Raw genomic sequence first — 19,838 nt, 5'->3', positions numbered from 1 at the left:
ACGCCATTGTACTCCAGCCTGGACAACAGGAGCAACACTCCATCTCAAAAAAAAAGGAAAAATGAGGATTATATAATTGTTTTTGAAATTATTATCCTTGGCTACAAAGATCAATAACAAGAGTGATGCCAGTCTGAGGCTGGACAGGCAGTTGCTGGGCAGATGTCCTTGCAGAAGTTTTTTTGGGGGTTTGTGTGTGTGTGTGTGTTTTGTTTTTGTGGTGTTTTTTTTTGAGATGGAGTTTTGCTCTTGTTGCCCAGGCTAGAGTGCAATGGCATGAGCTCGGCTCGCTGCAACCTCCACCTCCCAGTTCAAGTGATTCTCCTGCCTCAGCTTCCTGAGTAGCTGGGATTACAGGCATGCGCCACCACACCCGGCTAATTTTGTATTTTTAGTAGAGACGGGGTTTCTCCATGTTGGTCAGGCTGGTCTCGAACTCCCGACCTCAGGTGATCCACCTGCCTAAGCCTCCCAAAATGCTGGGATTACAGGCGTGAGCCACTGCGCGCGGCCACAAGTATTTTTTATGTAAGGTTGCAATGGCCATTATGCAAGGTTGTGGTTTTTGTGAAGTTTTTTGTGATAGTCTTGTTATCATACACGTGTGAGAATCCTCTCTTCATAGCCTTCCCTAGCTCTATGTGTCAGGGCTTTTTAAAAACTATAAAAGTGACTTCATTTTAATTCTGACAACTTTCACAGTACATATGCACAGAAAAAGTACTGATGATCTTGGTGACCTTCTGAATCTCCAAGGATACCTACCTTACCATGTTCCAGACCATCTACTAAGGGCTTTGTGCTCATATTACCCCTTTCTTCCTCTCAAGAACTCTATAAAGCAGGTACTTCTATTATCCCCATTTTACAGATGAGGACATGGATGCACAAAGAGGTAACCTGACTTACTTAAGATCGCAGCCAGTAAGTGACAGAGCCAGGACACAAACCTAGGCGATCTGATAGTAAGGCTGTACATTTCCCATAATGCTATGATGCCTCCCACATTTTCAGGACTAGACCAGTGATTCCTAACCATTCTTTTTTCATTGGTCCCACTGAAAATTGGGTGAAATCAATGAATCCTCTCCCCAGAAAAATGCCCATCTCTTCACAAGCACACAGAACATATTTAATTTCAAGGAGCCTGGGGAATCCCTGAAGCTCATCCCTGAAGCCCATGGAGCCCAGGTTAAGAGCTTCTATTGTGTAGGCTAGTCCACTCCCGGGAAGCAGCTTGGCCTAGACCCCACCCAGCTCATCATACCCCTTGCTTCCTCTGGGAGAGCTCACCCCCTGTGCTTTAGGCTACTGTCATAGCTGAAGTTCAGAATGCTCTAGGGCTTTGTAACCTGACATTTGTGACCTCACATTTGCCCCAACATAGTATGTCCGTGCCATCTCCTGCTGCAACAGGATGAGGTCTCTACTGGGCTAGCCCAGCCCTGGTCCAGAGAAGATAAACTCAAAGATTATTCACAAAGAGAGCAGGGCATAGTGCTTCAACTTCAGAAACAGAGAGGGAGGGAAATCAGGTTCCCTGGCAGAGCAAATGAAAACTGGTAATGCCCAACAGCCAAGATTTGGAAACAACCTAAGTGTCCATCAGCAGGCAAATGGATAAAGAAAATGTGGTACATATACACAATGGAGTACTATGCAGCCATAAAAGAGTGAGATCCTGTCAGTTCAATAACATGATGGAACTGGAGGGTATTATGTTAAGTGAAATAAGCCAGGCACAGAAAGACAAATTTTACATGTTCTCACTCATTTGTAGGAGCTAGAAATGAATTCATGGAGAGAGAGACAGTAGCAGATAGTTACCAGAGGCTGGGAATGGTAGTGGGGAGTTGGGGGGGGGGGGGAAGTGTGGATGGCTAATGAGTACAAAAAATAGAATAAGATCTAGTATTTGATAGCACAACAGTGTGACTATAGCCAATAATTTAATTGTACATTTTAAAATAACTAAGAGTGTCATTAGATTATAATACAAAGGATAAACGCTTGAGGTAATGGCGACCCCATTTACCCTGACGTGATTATTACACATTGTATGCCTATATCAAAATATCCCATATGACCCATAAATACATACACCTACTATGTACCCACAAAAATAAAAAGAAAACTGGTGATGCCAAGGGCTCCCCAAACAATGGCCAGAACTGGAAGTACAGTCAGGAAAGGATACAAGTGGACACAGGTGGAAACCTGCTCTGTGGGTGCTGTGGTTTGGTCTCCCCCACCAGACATTCAGTAGATTTGAGCTGCTCCAGAGTGCTCAGCAGGAAAGATATGTGAGATTCACATCTGAATTCAGAACAGGTCAGGGGCAACCACATTTGCAGTTCATTCATTCTGTCAACAGATGGTATTAGCATTTGTTTTTTGCTGCTGGTTTTTGTTTTGTTTTGTTTTGTTTTTTGAGACGGAGTCTTGCTTTGTTGCCCAGGCTGGAGCGGAGGGGCATGATCTCGGCTCACCACAACCTCCACCTGCCAGATTCAAGCGATTCTCCTGCCTCAGTCTCCTGAGTAGCTGGGACTACAGGTGTGCGCCACCATGCCTGGCTAATTTTTATATTTTTCGTAGAGATGGGGTTTCACTATGTTGGCCAGGCTGGTTTCGAACTCCTGACCTCGTGATCCGCCTGCCTCGGCCTCCCAAAGTGCTGGGATTACAGCCGTGAGCCACCGTGCCCAGCATGTTTTTTTGCTATTGTCATTGTCGTTGTTTTTGAGACCAAGTCTCATTCTGTTGCCCAGGCTGGAGTGCAGAGTTATGGTCTTATCTCACTGCAACCTCTGCCTCCCAAGTTCAAACGAATCTTTTGCCTCAGACTCCCGAGTAGCTGGGATCACAGGCACCCGCCACCACACCCGGCTAATTTTTGTATTTTTCGTACAGACAGGGTTTCACCATGTTGGCCAGTCTGGTCTCCAACTCCTGACCTCAGGTGATCCACCCGCCTTGGCCTCCCAAAGTGCTGGGATTATAGGTGTGAGCCACCGCGCCTGGACGGTATTTAGCATTTGTTTCCTTACCAAGCGGTTATCATCTGCCAGGCACTGTACTAAGTTAGCACTTTACAAATATAAACTCACTTAATTTTCATAAAACCACAATGAGATGAGTACTACTATTGTCTCCATTTTAGACACAGGGAACCTGAAGCACAAGACAGATTAAGTGACTTGGCCAGAGTTACACAGCTAGTAAGTGACAGAGCCAGAACACAAACCTAGGTGATCTGATAGTAAGGATGTACATTTCCCATAATGCTATGATGCCTCCCACATTTTCAGGACCAGATCTGTGATTCCTAACCATTCTTTTTTTCATCGGCAGAGCTGGGACTCAAACTCAGGCAGTCTGGCCTGTAGCACCCATGCCCTGAACCACCGTCCTCTACAGCTACTGTGATCCAGAAGCTTAGCTAGTTACTGGCAATAGAGCAGAGACAGGCCAGAATGGTCTCTGCCTTCAAGGTGTTTACATTCTAGAGTGGCTCCTGAGTAGTGAACAGGCAATTCCATCAAGTTATGATGAGTTCCATGATGGGGGTCCGGGAGGCTGTGAATGGGCTCCATATCGAGCTGGGTTCCAGGCTCCAGAGCAGAAGCCAACAGGTTGTAGGGACACCTTTCTTGGGTTCAGGATCAAAACGGCCAAACAGGAGTAGGGGAGCCATTTCTGATTGTGGGGCCTGCCTTTCAGCTCCCATTCTGAAGCTGGGAAACCAAACAGCTGTGAGTGAGTCTCACATCAGGAACAGCAGAAGCACAGGAACCAAACAAGCGTGGTCACTCCTGCCAGGGGTATCAGAACAGCAGATCCTAGAGACCTGTTTCCTCATCAATCTCTCCTTGCAGAGACTGTAAGCTTCCTGAGGGTAAGACCTAGGCCTGCCTTTCTCCGTCATTCTCTCAGTGCCCAGCACAAGGTTGGCACCTAATCAACACTCAGTAAACATAGTAGATGCTCAATAAATATTAGTTGGATGAATGGATTAAATAAACATTTAATCTACTGTTACCCAGAACTTTACTATTATTATTATTTTTTATTTATTTATTTATTTTTTGAGGCAGAGTCTCACTCTATCGCCCAGGCTGGAGTGCAGTAGCATGATCTCGGCTCACTGCAACCTCTGCCTCCCAGGTTCAAGTGATTCTTGTGCCTCAGCCTCCTGAGTAGCTGGGACTACAGGCATGCGCCACCACACCCGGCTAATTTCTTGTATGTTTAGTAGAGACGGGGTTTTACCATATTGGCCAGGCTGGTCTCGAACTCCTGACCTCAAGTGATCCACCCATCTCAGCCTCCCAAAGTGCTGGGATTACAAGCGTGAGCCACCACGCCCGACCCAGAACTCTAATAGACTCTGGGGTATAGCAGTGAACAACAACAGAAAAAATCCCTGTCCCCACTAAACTTTTAGCTTATAGTGGAAGCACCAGACAATAAGCAAAATGAGCAAATATTTATATAGGGTTTTAGTAGAAAACTATAGAAGGAGAGGGGGATAGGAAGTATGGGAGGTGATGAAATTTTAGATACAAAGGTCAGCAAAATCAAGACCTGAAGGATATGAGAGGGCAGGACGTTTGTAGATACCTGAGGAAAAAATGTCACGGCAGGAACGTGCCTGGCATGTCTGAGGGCCAGGGAGGAGACCACTGTGGCTGGAGCAGAGTGAGCTGATAGGGACTGGAGTAGGAGTTGAGGTCAGAATGAATGAACAAGTAGAGATTGGGCATGGTACCAAGAAGCAGGAGAACCAAACCAATTCCACAGCCAGAAGCCCTCCAAGTCTTGACTGGCCCCACGGGGAAAGGGAGAGGAGAGCCCCCACAAGAGTGCCTTTAACTCACACTCCTCCAGCTCCATTCCAAAGGCATGACTTGAGTCTCTACCCCATGCCCAGCCCTAAGACTCCTGGAAAAAAAGCAGGGTATTCCTTGAACCTCCTTTTTCTCCTCAATTGGGAATAAGGGCTGAGCTGGCAAGAACAAGCTGAGACTGAGAATTGACCTGTAGAGTTAACACAGTCCACCCTTCCTCCAGAATATTTCATTTGTCCTTGGAGACAGCATGACGGAGGGCATGATGGGCTCTGGCCATCTGTTCCCTCTGGTCCTTCTGAAAGAAAACACTTTCAGACCAGGCACTGTGGCTCACGCCTGTAATCCCAGCACTTTGGGAGGCTGAAAAGGATCACTTGAGGCCTGGAGTTTAAGACCAGCATGGGCAACATGGAGAAACCCTGTCACTACAAAAAATATATATATATTCACCATACTATATTTATATTATATCTAGTATATAAATATATTCCCCATACTATACTGTATATATACTATAGATACTATACATATAAAGTATCTGTAGTATATAGTACATATACTATCTATAGTATAGATGCTATAGATACTATATATAATAAATGCTATATATAAAACATATATAATATATACTATATACAATATATAATATATACTATATAATATATAAACTATATACAATATACAATATATAATATATAGTATCTATAGTATATATACTATAGATACTATAAATACCATATATGCTATATAGTATATATGATATGTATCATATATACTATATACAGTACCTATACTATACAGTATCTACTCAGTATCAATAGTGTAGATACTGTATATATTATATATACTATAGATACTGTAATATATTACATATACTATAGATACTATATATATTATATATACTATAGATACTGTATATATAAGATTGGTGCAAAAGTAATTGCGGTTTTTGTAAAGTGATGGCAAAAGCCACAATTACTTGTGTACCAACTTAATATAATTAATATAATATAATTATATATATAATGTTTATATTTAAATATATAAAAGCCAGACATGGTGGCACATGCCAGTTGTCCCAGCTACTTGGGAGGCTGAGGTTGGAAGGATCACTTGAGCCCAGGAGGTGGAGGCTGCTATGAGCCAGCATCACGCCACTGCACCCTAGCGTGGGCAACAGAGTGAGACCTTGTCTTAAAAACAAAAACAAAAAACACCTTAAATTAGAGCCTTTATACAGCACATTTCTTTGAAAGGTCCACTTTTCCACCTTCCTCCCTCACTCTGGCCCCACCACCAGAGACAAAAAGAGTCACTGGCACTGCCCTCCTTTCGGGATCCCTGAGTCCAAGGACGTGGGCCTGCACTGGCCTCAAAGAGCCCAAAGTCAAACCTCCGTTATCTAAAAGATGGTTTGGGCCGAGCACGGTGGCTCACGCTTGTAACCCTGTAACCCCAGCACTTTGGGAGGCTGAGGTGGGCAGATTGCCTGAGGTCAGGAATTCAAGAGCAGCCTGGCCAACATGGTGAAACTCCGTCTCTACTAAAAATAAAAAATTAGCCAGGTGTAGTGGCGGGCACCTGTAGTCCCAGCTACTCGGGAGGCCGAGGCAAGGAGAATCGCTTGAATCCAGGTGGCAGAGGTTGCAGTGAGTTGAGATCGCGCCACTGCACTCCAGCCTGGGCAACAGAGCAAGACTCCATCTCAATTAAAAAAAAAAAAAAAAATGCCTGTAATCCCAGCACTTTGGGAGGCCGAGACGGGCGGATCGCGAGGTCAGGAGATCGAGACCATCCTGGCTAACACGGTGAAACCCCGTCTCTACTAAAAATACAAAAACTAGCCGGGCGAGATGGCGGGCGCCTGTAGTCCCAGCTACTCGGGAGGCTGAGGCAGGAGAATGGCGTAAACCCGGGAGGCGGAGCTTGCAGTGAGCTGAGATCCGGCCACTGCACTCCAGTCCGGGCGACAGAGCGAGACTCCGCCTCAAAAAAAAAAAAAAAAAAAAAAAATGGTTAGAAGGAACTCTTTAGACGCTTTGGACACAAGCGCTTCACGATTTTTGTCTTCCAAGTATCTTCACTTTCTCTGTAGCTTTCTACCCTCGGTAGCATCTTTTGATGAGCAGGTGCTTTTTTTTTTTTTTTGAGACGGAGTCTTGCTCTGTCACCCAGGCTGGCTGGAGTGCAGTGGCGCAATCTCGGCTCACTGCAACCTCCTCCTCCCGGGTTCAAGCGATTCTCCTGCCTCAGCCTTCCGAGTAGCTGGGACTACAGGCACGCACTACCACGCCCATCTAATTTTTGTATTTTTAGTAGAGACGGGGTTTAGTAGTGGTCAGGCTGGTCTCGAACTCCTGACCTCGTGATCCACCCACCTCGGCTTCCCAACTGCTGGGATTACAGGCATGAGCCACCGAAACCAGCCAACTTTTCTAAATTCATTTATCAATTCAAATATTTAATCTCCAGTTATTTTGGATATTCTATATACACAATCATGTTTTCTACAAATAATGATGGCGTTATTTCATCCAAGTCTTTAAACTTTTTGTTTCCTTTTCTTTTCATTGCACTGGCTAGGATTCCAGTACCATGGTAATAAAAGGAATCTTTGTCTCATTTCCAATTTCAGGCAAGCTTTTAAGTATGCTTGCTGTAGGATTTTTTAATAGATACCATTAGTCATAATTTAAGTTTTCTTCTACTCCTAGTTCATTTCCATGTGTATCCTTACAATTAATCCCTCTCATTTAATACTCAAGGTAACTTGAGTATTGCTTCTAACATTCAAAAGAGCCTAATTAAAACAATGATAAATGTGTCATTTTCTTTTAAATATTAATACCTCATATATTTTTCTTTAAAAAACATTTTTTTTAAATAGAGACAGGGTCTCACCGTGTTGCCAAGGCTGGTCTCGAACTCCTGGGCTCAAGTGATCCTCCTGCCTTGGCCTCCCAAAGTGCTAGGATTACAGGTATGAACCAGCCTGCCTGGCTCCCACATTTTTCTTAATTTTTAATTGACACATTATAATAATTGTACATATTATGGGATACAATGTGATATTCTGATATATGTATACAATGTGTAATGATCAAATCAGGGTAATGAACATATCCATCACCTCAAATATTTATCATTTGCATGTGATAACACTCAAAATCCTTTCTTCTAGCTATTTTGAAATATACATTATTGTTAACAATAATCATCCTACTGTGTCATAGAACATCAGAACTTATTCCTCCTAATTGTAACTTTGTACCTATTGACCAAACTCTGCCATCCCTCCTTCCCCCTCCCCAGGCGATAGTAACCACTGTTCTATCCTCTACTTCTATAAAATCAACTTTATTTACATTCAACATATGAATGAGATTATGGGGTATTTCCCTTCCTGCATCTGGCTAATTTCACTTAACATAATGTCCTCTAGGTTCATCCATGTTACAAATGATGGGATTTCATTTCTTTTTATGGTTGAATAATTTTCCATTGTGTATATGTATATGTATGTGCATGTGTATGTATATATGTGCATATACATGTATATGTATATAGACACATATATACACACATATATAAAATATATATATATGAACTGGGATTGCTGTATCTTATGGTAGTTCTATTTTTAATTTTCTGAGGAACATTCCATACTGTGTTCCATAATGGCTGTAGTAATTTACATTTCCACCAGCAGTATGTAAGGGTTCCCTTTTCTCCACATCCTCGCCAACCCTTACCTTTTGTCTTTTTGAGAATAGCCATTCTAACTAAAGTGAGGTGATATCTCCCTCACATCACCTCACTTTGATTTGCATTTTCCTGATTAGTGATGTTCAGCATGTTTTCATATACCTGTTGGCCATTCCGTATGCCTTCTTTTCAGAAATGTCTATACAGGTATTTTGCCCATTTAAAAATCAGATTGAGGCCGGGTACAGTGGCTCATGCCTGTAATCCCAGTACTTTGGGAGGCTGAGGCAGATGGATCATTTGAGGTCAGGAGTTCAAGACCAGCCTGGCCAACATACCCTGTCCCTACTAAAAATACAAAAATTAGCCAGGCAGTGGTGGTATGCACCTGTAATCCCAGGTACTTGGGAGGCTGAGGCCTGAGAATCACTTGAGCCTGGGTGGTGCAGGTTGTGATGAGCTGAGATTGCACCACTGCACTCCAGTCTGGGTGACAGAGTGAGATCCTGTCTCAAAAAAAAAAAAAAAAAAAATTCAGATTGAGGCCAAGCATGGTGGCTCACACCTGTAATTCCAGTACTTTGGGAGGCCCAGGCAGGCAGATCACCTGAGCTCAGGAGTTCAAGACCAGCCTGGCCAACATAGTGAAACCCCGTCTCTACTAAAAATACAAAAATTAGCTAGGCGTGGTGGCGGGCACCTGTAATCCCAGCTACTTGGGAGGCTGAGGCAGGAGAATCGCTTGAACCTGGGAGGGTGAGGTTGCAGTGAGCCGAGACCGTGCCATTGCACTCCAGCCTGGGCAACAAGTGCAAAACTCCATCTCAAAAAAAAAAAACAAAAAAAAATCAGATTGAGTTTTTGCTATTGAGTTGTTTGAATTCCTTATACAGTCTGGATATTAACCCCTTGTCAGATGTAGAATTTGCAAATATTTTCTCCCATTCTGTAGGTTGTATCTTCACTCTGTGGACTGTTTCCTTTGGTGGACAGCTTTTTAGTCTGATGTAATCCCACTTGTCTATTTTTGCTTTTGTTGCCTGTGCTTTTGAGTTCATATGGAAAAAAAAAAAAACCTTGCCCAACCCAATGTCATAAAGCATTTCCCTTTTCTTCTAGTTGTTTCAGTTTCATATCCTACATTTAGGCCTTTAATCCATTGAGTTAGTTTTTGTATATGGTGAGGGAGAAGGGTCTGGTTTTATTCTTCTGCATATAGATATGCAGTTTTCCCAGTATCATTTATGGAAGAGACTGTCCTTTCCCTAATGTGTGTTATTAGTGCTTTTGTTGAAAATCTGTTGGCTATAGATGCATGGATTTATTTCTGGGTCACTATTCTGTTTCATTGATCAATGCATCTGTTTTTATGCCAGTACCATGCTGTTTTGGTTACAATACTTTTGTAGTATACTTGAAATCAGGTAGTGATATGGTTTGGCTCTGTGTCCCCACCCAAATCTCATCTCAAATTGTAACTCCTACATGTTGAGGGAGGGAGGTGATTGGATCATGGGGGTGGTTTCTCCCATGCTATTCTCATGATAGTGAGTTCTGACGACATCGGATGGTTTTATAAGTGTTTGACAGTTCCTCTTTCACATGCTCACTCTTCTCTCTCTTGCCACCTTGTGAAGAAGGTGCCTATTTCCCCTTCCAACATGAGTGTAAGTTTCCTGAGGCCTGCCCAGGAAATGAATATGCCTCTAGAATTTTTTCTAAAAAGTTTTTATTGAAACAAGACCTTGCCCTGTCTCTGAGGCTGGAGTACAGTGGCACAATCATAGCTCATTACAGCCTCAACCCTCTGGACTCAAGTGATCTTCCCACCTCAGCCTCCCTAGTAGCTGGGACTACAGACACACACCACCATGCCCAGCTAATTTTTTGTTTTTCTATAGAGATGGGGTCTTACTATGTTGTCCAGACTGGTCTCAAACTCCTGGGCTCAAGCGATCCTCCCACCTGAGTCTCCCAAAGTGCTGCGATTACAGGTGTGAGCCACTGTGCCTGGCCTAGAATTACATCTGAATTCTGTTTAACACTTTTACATCTATATTCATTATTTTTATATATAAATTGGTTGACTGGTCCATGTATTTCCTTTTCCTGCCATCACCATTAGGTTTTGGTATCAGTTACCATATTTTCATATAAAGAATTAGGGAAAGTTATCTTTTTTCTATTCTCTGAAACAGTTTAAGAACTACCTGTTCATTAAAGTTCTGCTAGAACTCAATGCCACATTCCCACTACCCAGAGATCGCTGCTTTTAACACGTTAATGCACATTCACCTGTATCTCTCCCCCCACCCCATGTATGTATATATACACACAAATAGACATATAATAAATAACTCTACACACTGTCCTGCAAACTGCTTTATTCAGTCAACAATCTCTACAATTTTAAAAAATTTTCATCTCATCTAATAACCTATATTTATATTTTTCCAATTGACCCTAAAATGACCCTCACAGTTGGCTTGTTCAAACCATAACCCAATTCAGAACAAAGCACTGATTCTAGGCTGGGCGTGGTGGCTCATACCTGTAATCCCAGCACTTTGAGAGGCCGAGGCAGGCAGATCACCTGAGGTCAGGAGTTCAAGACCAGCCTGGCCAACATGGTGAAACCCTGTCTCTACTAAAAATACATAAATTAGCTGGGCATGGTGGCACACCCCTGTAATCCCAGCTACTCGGGAGGCTAAAACATGAGAGTTTCTTCAGCCTGGGAGGCAGAGGTTGCGGTGAGCTGAGATCGCGCCAATGCACTCCAGCATGGGAGACAGAGTGAAACTATCAAAAAAAAGAAAAAAAACAGAAAAGAAAAGAAAAGAAAAAAGAAAAGCACCGATTCCATCTGGTTGTTTTCAAAAGGAAAAATTAATTGTATTTCTCTTAAAATGAAAATGACTGTTTTGGGAAACTCTAAGTTTACCATCCCTAGAGACTTTAAAGCAAAGGCTGGACCAATATGTGTCTTGGAAGCTACACAGGAAATTCCTGCACACAAGAGAAGGTTAGAGGGTATGACATTTAAGGTCTTTTCTAAACTTGAGTGATGAAGATCCTGTGACTCTGATTTTCTATATATCCTATTATTGGGCTGGGCACAGTGACTCATGCCTGTAATCCCAGCACTTTGGGAGGCTGAGGCAGGCAAATCACCTGAGGTCCGGAGTTTGAGACCAGCCTGGCCAACATGGTGAAACCCCATGTCTACTAAAAATACAAAAATTAGCCGGGGGTGGTGGCATGCACCTGTAATCCCAGTTACTCGGAAGGGTGAAGCAGGAGAATCACTTATACTCAGGAGGCGGAGGTTGTGGTGAGCCAAGATCGTGCCACTGCACTCCAGCCTGGGTGAGAGTGAGACTCCGTCTCCAAAAAAAAAAGAATCCCATTATTGTCCTGCCTACTCAAGTATATTGCTTCAGTTATTTTCTCTCTCCTGCATTCTCAGTTTTTACTTCTCTCTTGGATTTTTCCTCATCAGCATTCAAATATGCTATTATTTCTCCTATCTTGAAAATACTGTTAATCTTACTTCCCCCTCCAAATACCTCCCCCTTTCTCTTCTTCCCTTTCATAGCAAAACTCCAAAAAAAAGTATTCACTGCCTCCAATTCCTCTTCTCTCATTGTCTCTTGAACTCAGTCCTGCTAGGCTTTCGCTTATGCCACTCCATTCAAACAGCTTGTAAAAGTCACCAATGACCTCCCCATTGCTAAATGCAGTGGTCATTTCCAAGTCCTCACCTTGTATGTGGCATTGGGCGGATGATCATCTCCTCCTCCTTTAAACACAGGCTGGTCATTTGTCTATTTGCTCTCAGACCCATTCCCCGCTTCTCAAACTCCCGACCTCAAGTGATCCACTTGCCTCGGACTCCCAAAGTTGCTGGGATTACAGGCGTGAGCCACCGTGCCTGGCCCCATTCCACTCTTCCCTGCTCTGTTATGTGCAGCAGACAACATTTCCCAGGCTCCTTTCCCTCCTGACTTCCTGAGAGGTTTGGCCTACAGATGGGAATCTTTGGCAGAAGATTGGAGAGCAAGAGAAGGGGAGAAGCCAGGGTATTTCCTCCCTTTCTCTCCGTTTTGAGTGTCATCTCCAGCACGGACTGTTATCTCTTCTGAGTCACTCCCTTCATGGACCAAGCTCCTGCTGGGCTGGCGTTCCTGCTTCTGTTGGGTGGTCCTTGACCCCGGACTTGGGTAATACCACCTTCTGCTTTTGTCCCTCCAGCCCTAGAGGTGAAGTAGCTTTCTGCTGTTGTTAAATCTCTGGATCAATTCATCATCCCTTCCTGGGATTCTAAGGTCTTTTATCCCCTGAGTACCAGTTCCTCATGTTAAATTCTGTTTACGGTTCTGAGCATGTTTTGTTTTCTATTCTTTTTTTTTCTTTTCTGAGACGGTCATTTGCTCTTGTTGCCCAGGCTGGAGAGCAATGGCATGCTCTCGGCTCACTACAAACTCCGCCTCCCGGGTTCAAGCAGTTCTCCTGCCTCATCCTCCCGAGTAGCTGGGATTACAGGCATGCTCTACCACGCCCGGCTAATTTTGTATTTTTAGTAGAGACGGGGTTTCTCCATGCTGGTCAGGCTGGTCTCGAACTCCCGACCGCAGGTGATCCACCCGCCTCGGCCTCCCGAAGTTGTTTTCTGTTTTCTTAACTGTATCTTGAGTCATGTAAAACACTTGCTTCTCTTCGCTCTCAGTTTTACTCTGTCTTCATCCAGCCTTAGTAGCCATTCCTTTGCAGTCTTTTCCGCTGATTTCTCCTCCTCTCTTGACCATTAAATGATGCCCCAGGACTCAATCCTTGGACTTATTCCCTTTGCTATCTGTATTTAGATCTTTGGCAATTTCATCCTGTCTCATGGCTTTAAGTAACATCTATATACTGACAACTCCCAAATTTCTATTTCTAGCTAGACCTTCCCAGTAGAGCTGACTACATATCCAACTGCCTACCTGACAACTCCACTTAGTCAACAGACATTTCAAACATAACATGTTCAAAATGGTGCTTAGCTTTCCCTTGAAAGCTGTTCTTCCCCATCTCAGTAAATGACACGTCAATTTGCCCAGTTATTCTAGCCACAATTGAGGAGTTATCCTTGATTCCCCTCTTCCCCTCACTTCCCACACCAAATCTATCAGCCAGTCCTGATAAGAAAACCTCCAAAACACATCTCAAATGCATTCACTTTCTCCAATTCTTCTTTTACTACCCTGATCTAACCACTCTCACCTCTCACCTGGACTACTGCCATGGTCTCCTAATTGGTCTCTCTGCTTCCATTCTTCCTCCCAACAAGCCACTCTCCATGTAGTAGCAAGAATGGCTTTAAGTGCTACTTTTTGTTTGCTTGTTTTGTTTTTTTGAGACAGAGCCTTGCTCTGTTGCCCAGGCTGGAGTGCAGTGCACAATGTTGGCTCACTGCAGCCTCTGCCTTCCGGGTTCAAGTGATTCTCGTGCCTCAGCCCCAGAGTAAGTAGGACTACATACAGGAGTGTGCCACTACATCCGGCTAATTTTTGTATTTTTAGTAGAGGCGGGGTTTCACCATGTTGCCCAGGCTGGTCTTGAACTCCTGACCTCAAGTGATCTGCCTGCCTCAACCTCCCAAAGTGCTGGGATTACAGGTGTGAGCCACCGCACCCAGCCTAGAAAGACTTTAAAACATAAATTGGCTGGGCACGGTGGCATATGTCTATAATCCAGCACTTTGAGAGGCCAAGGCAGGAGGATCACTTAAGCCCAGGAGTTCAAGACCAGTCAGGGTAACCTAGTGAGAAAAAAAGGACAGGAGAGGACAGGACATGACAGCAAAAAGGAAAGGACAGGAAAAAGAAAAAGGAAAGGAAAGGAGGGATTTCTTTCTACAAAAAATAGAAAAAATTAGCCAGGTGTGGAGGCACGAGCCTGTAGTCCCAGCTACTACTTGGGAGGCTGAGGCAGGAGGATTGCTTGAGCCCAGGAAGTTGGGGGTACAGTGAGCTATGATGGTGCCACTGTACTCCAGCCTGGGCAACAGAGACCCTATCTCAAAAAAAAAAAAAAAAGAAAAAAAAAAAGAAATCCTATCATGTTACTCCTCTGCTTAAAAGCCTTGAATCAATAACTTCTCACTGTATTTTTAAGATCCAAAATCCTTATTCAGGCCTGCAAGGCCCTTCATGGCCTGGTTTCTGCTCACTCCTCTGACCTTGCCTCCTTGCACTTGCTTGCTTTCTCTTACTCACTACAACCTAGTCACACTGGTCTTATTTCTGTTCCTCCAACATGTAAACTTATTCCCTTTATAGGGCCTTTGTCCTTCCTAATGCCATCATCACCTGGAATGCTTCCCCTGATCCTTAAATGGCTGCCTCATTCAGATCCTTCAGGTCTTCTATGGCTCATGTGTCCCCTCCTCAGAGCCCATCCTTGATTACTCATCCTTCTCTATCATATCACACAATTTTCATGGATCATTTTCTTGTTCACTTGTTCATCTGTCACCCCTGCCCTCAGAATGTGAGCTGCTTTGTTCTCTACTATGCCCCCAGCTCCTAGTGCAATATCTGGCATATAATAGATACTCAATGTATACTAGTTGAATGACTAAAAGGTAGTAGATTAGCCTTAAGTAGGAAGAGGGGGATCCCCTCCTCTGAGATTTGAATGAGAAAAAGATGGAGGCAGATGTAACTAAGTGTGCCCTTAAGTTGTTGGTGCTTTGGAGATCTCTCTCTGATCATCTGCCAAGAGAGAGAGCTTGCAGGCAGAGGCCTGAACAAAGCAGCTGGAAACTGTTCCTTAGGGAAACAGGAGAGTTGCTGACCCAAAACATACAGAAGGATTGACTAGCTGTGGTGAGAACCCATCTGACATTGGAACCATAAATTCACGGTGCCAAATATCCACTCATTGACAAGACATGAACACTCAACTATTTGCGTAAGAGATCAGACAAAACATATTGGAGGACTGATTCTAAATTGAGAGTTTGTAGGACAAATGTTATAGTTTTAAAAGAAGGTAAGATTTACAATAGCACTGGAAAAATGAAGTACTTAGGTATAAATTTAAACAAAATATCTGCAGGATCTATACACACACACACACACACAAAAACACTGATGAAAGAAATCAAAGATCTAAACAAATGGAAAGACACACTTTGCTCATGGGTTGGAAAATGTAATACTATTAAGATGTCAATTCTCCCCAACGTGATTTTTAGATTTTACACAATCCCAATCAAAATCCCAGAAAGAATACTGGAGATACCAACAAGCCAATTCTAAAATTTGTACTGGAGGCTGGGAGCAGTGGCTCACACATGTAATCCCAGTACTTTGGGAGGCTGAGGTGGGTGGATCACTTGAGGTCAGTTCGAGACCAGCCTGGCCAACATGGTGAAACTCCGTCTCTACTAAAACTATAAAAATTAGCCAGGCGTGGTAGCATACACCTGTAGTCCCAGCTACTCGGGAGGCTGAGGCAGAAGAATCGCTTGAACCTGGCAGGCAGAGATTGTAGTGAGCCAAGATCATGCCACTGTACTCCAGCCTGGATGACAGAGTGAGACTCTGTCTCAAAAAAAAAAAAATTAACAATCACAAAAAATCAAATAATCCAATTTTAAAATGATCAAAATAACTTGAATAGACATTTCTCTAAAGATGATATACAAATGGCCAACAAGCATATGAAAAAATGCTAAACAGCACTAATCATTAGAGAAATGAAAAAAAAAAAAAAGAACCTACAATGAGATATCACCTCACATCCATTAGGATGATTACTACTAAAAAATTAAAAATAAAAAACAACAACAAGTGTTGGTGAGGATGTGGAGAAATTAGAGCCTTTGTGTATTGCTGATAACATTGTAAAATGTGGCCGGGCGCAGTGATTCATGCCTGTAATCCCAGCACTCTGGGAGGCTGAGGCGGGCGGATCACTTGAGGTCAGGAGTCTGAGACCAGCCTGGCCAACATGGTGAAACTCCATCTCTACTAAAAATACAAAAATGAGCTGGGCATGGTGGCACACACCTGTAATCCCAGCTACTTGGGAGGCTGAGGTGAGAGAATCACTTGAGCCCAGGAGACAGAGGTTTCAGTGAGCTGAGATTGCACCACTGCACTCCAGCTTGGGTGATAGAGTGAGACTCTGTCTCAAAAACAAACAAAAAAAGATTGTAAAATGGTACAAGTGCTGTGGAAAAGAGTATGTATGGAGGCACCTCAAAAAATTAAAAATAGAACTACCAGCAATTTCACTTTTGGGTATATATCAGAATTGAAAGCAGGGTCTCAGAGATATTTGCACACTCATGTTCATAGTGCTACTATTCCACAATAGCAAGGGGTGGAAGCAATCCAAATGTCCAGTGACGGATGAATGGATAAACAAAATGTGGTATATACATACAAGGGAACCTTACTCAGCCTTAGAAAGGAAGGCGTTCTTGTCACATACAACATGATTTAACATTGAGGACATTATGCTAAGTGAAATAAGCCAGTCACAAAACGATAAATGTTATATGATTCCCCTTATACAAGATATCTAAAGTAGTCAAACTCATAAAAACACAAAGTAGAATGGTGGTTACCAGGGGTTGTGGGGAGAGAGAAAGGGAGAGTTGTTACTTAATAGGTATAGAGTTTCAGATTTACAACATGAAAAAGTTCCGGAAATCTGTATCACAATAATGCAAATATACTTAACACTATTGAACTGCACAATTAAAAATGCTTAAGATGGGCCGAGCACAGTAGCTCACGCCTGTAATCCCAGCACTTTGGGAGGCCGAGGCAGGTAGATCACAGGGTCAGGAGTTTGAGACCAGCCTGGCCAACATGGTGAAACACCATCTCTACTAAAAATACAAAAATTAGCCGGGCATAGTGGCAGGTGCCTGTAATCCCAGCTACTTGGGAGGCTGAGGCAGGAGAATCGCTTGAACCCGGGAGGCAGAGGTTGCAGTGAGCCGAGATCGCGCCATTGTACTCCAGCCTGGACTACGAGAGCAAGACTCCGTCTCAAAAAAAAAAAAAAAAAAAAAAAAAAAAAAAAGGTTAAGATGGTAAACCTTATGTGCTTTTTACCACAGTTTAAAAAAAAAAAAAAGAAGGAAAACAATATGTTCAACACCATCTGCCATTAGGGAAATGCAAATTAAAATTACGAGATACCATGAAGAACGTACAAATTAGAGACTGAGGAGACATGGGCAGAATGACAAGGAACCAAAAATGGCCCAGGCAACGTAGTTTTTAAAAAAGCTTTTCAATTTATTTTAAACAATAAAGTGACAATTCCAAATGTCACTAATTAATAGAGAACATTTTGCAACATTTTAATGTTTTGTCATAGTTGATAATTTGCAAAAACAAAAAAAATAGAATAAGACTCTCCCAAATGTCAACATGACTCTTCATACCAACAGTAAAATGCTGTATTTCCTGTTAAAATACAAGTTAATAAAGAAAATAGAGAAACTAAAGACTAACATATCATGTTATTTTAATAACTATGTCAATATGAAACAGTAAAACATAATGAAGAGCATACGCTTGCTTGGTGCTAATGACGTTTTACAGTCCTATAGATGAAGCAACATGCATAATTTCAACCAGATGTTGAAACGGTTCAGGATTAGTATCTAAAGACAAGTATTTCAGAAAATATGTAGAAAGGTAACCACATGTTTGCTACAGGCGGTCCTCTAAGCAAGTGTCTTGTCTTTGCACTTCACTTGATTTTTCAAAATGAAATTATAATCTGTTCTGAATAATGTATGTTTTAAATTCACAGAGGGAGTTCAGCATAGTTAAGAGCTCAGGTTTTAGAGTCAGATTTTTGGCTTTATTGCTTACTGGCTATGGGGTCTTGAGAAACTTAAACTCTCTGAGCCTGGGAGTACTCATTTCTAAAACAAGGATGGTAACAGTTAATCCTGTCTCATAGGAGGTCATGTTGTTTAGACTAAGATAATACCTGTAAAGTGCTTTCCATGGCATCCAACACATAGTAAATGCTCAATAAAAGGTAGCTAGTATTATTGTTGCTATTCTTACTACTATTTTTTCATTATTACTGTTAATAAAATAATCACCCTTCAAATCTAAAAACAAAATAAAATAGGTTTAGAGGAAGTGAGCACATGAGAGTAGCAAGGATAGGTTGTGGTCAGAGAGCAGAGTACTGGGTTTCGGAGGCGGAATGGATGACATCCAGGCTGTGGTATGGGAGTTTGTGGCCAAAGTGCAGGAAAGGTAAAGGTCACTGTCTGGAGTTGAGGTTAAGGAACTATAAGGAGGTTATGGTTTGTCATCCATATGACGGTTAATTATCTCTCAGAATGAGGACAGGAAACAAGGTGAAGAGGAAGAATTTGTTGCAAAGACTTCATTGGATACAGGAAAATAACCGGGAAGATGGTAACACAGCCCTATCCTGGGCCTTCCCGGGACCCCCACCCCTCTTTTCCCCAGTTCTTGCTAGCTCACATCTAACCTACTTTGCCTTGCAAATAAGATCAGAAAAAAAGCAAAACAAACAACAACAACAAAAAAAACCTGACCTACTATGCTACTATCATCTCCCCGTAGCACCTCACAAACCGCCTTGGGCACCTACTAAGTGCAACTTTTTGTAGATAACACAAGAAGGTTAACACAACTCCTGTCCCAACACCTTTTAATACAGTTGAATGGATACAAACATGGATACAAACATGGATATAGGTATCACTGAAGCAGTGTGACATAAAATATCTATATATACAACACTCCTCTGCAAACAGCAAACGTAAAGTAAAAGATACCCAACAGATCATTTTGTTTATCTCGCTATCATTTCTTAATCTAAAACATCTCCCTCCCATGTATCCATGCAAAGAAGCAGTACTAGCTGCCCGACTAGATGGTAGCTCCCTCCCTTGGGTTACTTTTTTTTTTTTTGTAGAGACAGAGTCTCACTCTGTCGTCCAGGCTGGAGTGCTGGAGTACAGTGGCGCAATCTCAGCTCACTGCAACCTCCACCTCCCGAGTTCAAGCAATTCTCCTGCCTCAGCCTCCCGAGTAGCCAGGACTACAGGCGCATGCTGCCACATCTGGCTAATTTCTTTTGTATTTTAGTAGAGACAGGGTTTCACCATGTTGCCCAGGCTGGTCTCGAACTCCTGAGCTCAGGCAATCTGCCTGCCTCGGCCTCCCAAAGTGCTAGGATTACAGGCGTGAGCCACCGCACCCGGTCTTGCGTTAC

The sequence above is a fragment of the Trachypithecus francoisi genome, unplaced genomic scaffold (genome assembly GCF_009764315.1).
Source record: "Trachypithecus francoisi isolate TF-2019V2 unplaced genomic scaffold, Tfra_2.0 Lachesis_group6, whole genome shotgun sequence".
Taxonomy (NCBI): Eukaryota; Metazoa; Chordata; class Mammalia; order Primates; family Cercopithecidae; genus Trachypithecus; species Trachypithecus francoisi.
This window is presented reverse-complemented; position numbering follows the sequence as displayed.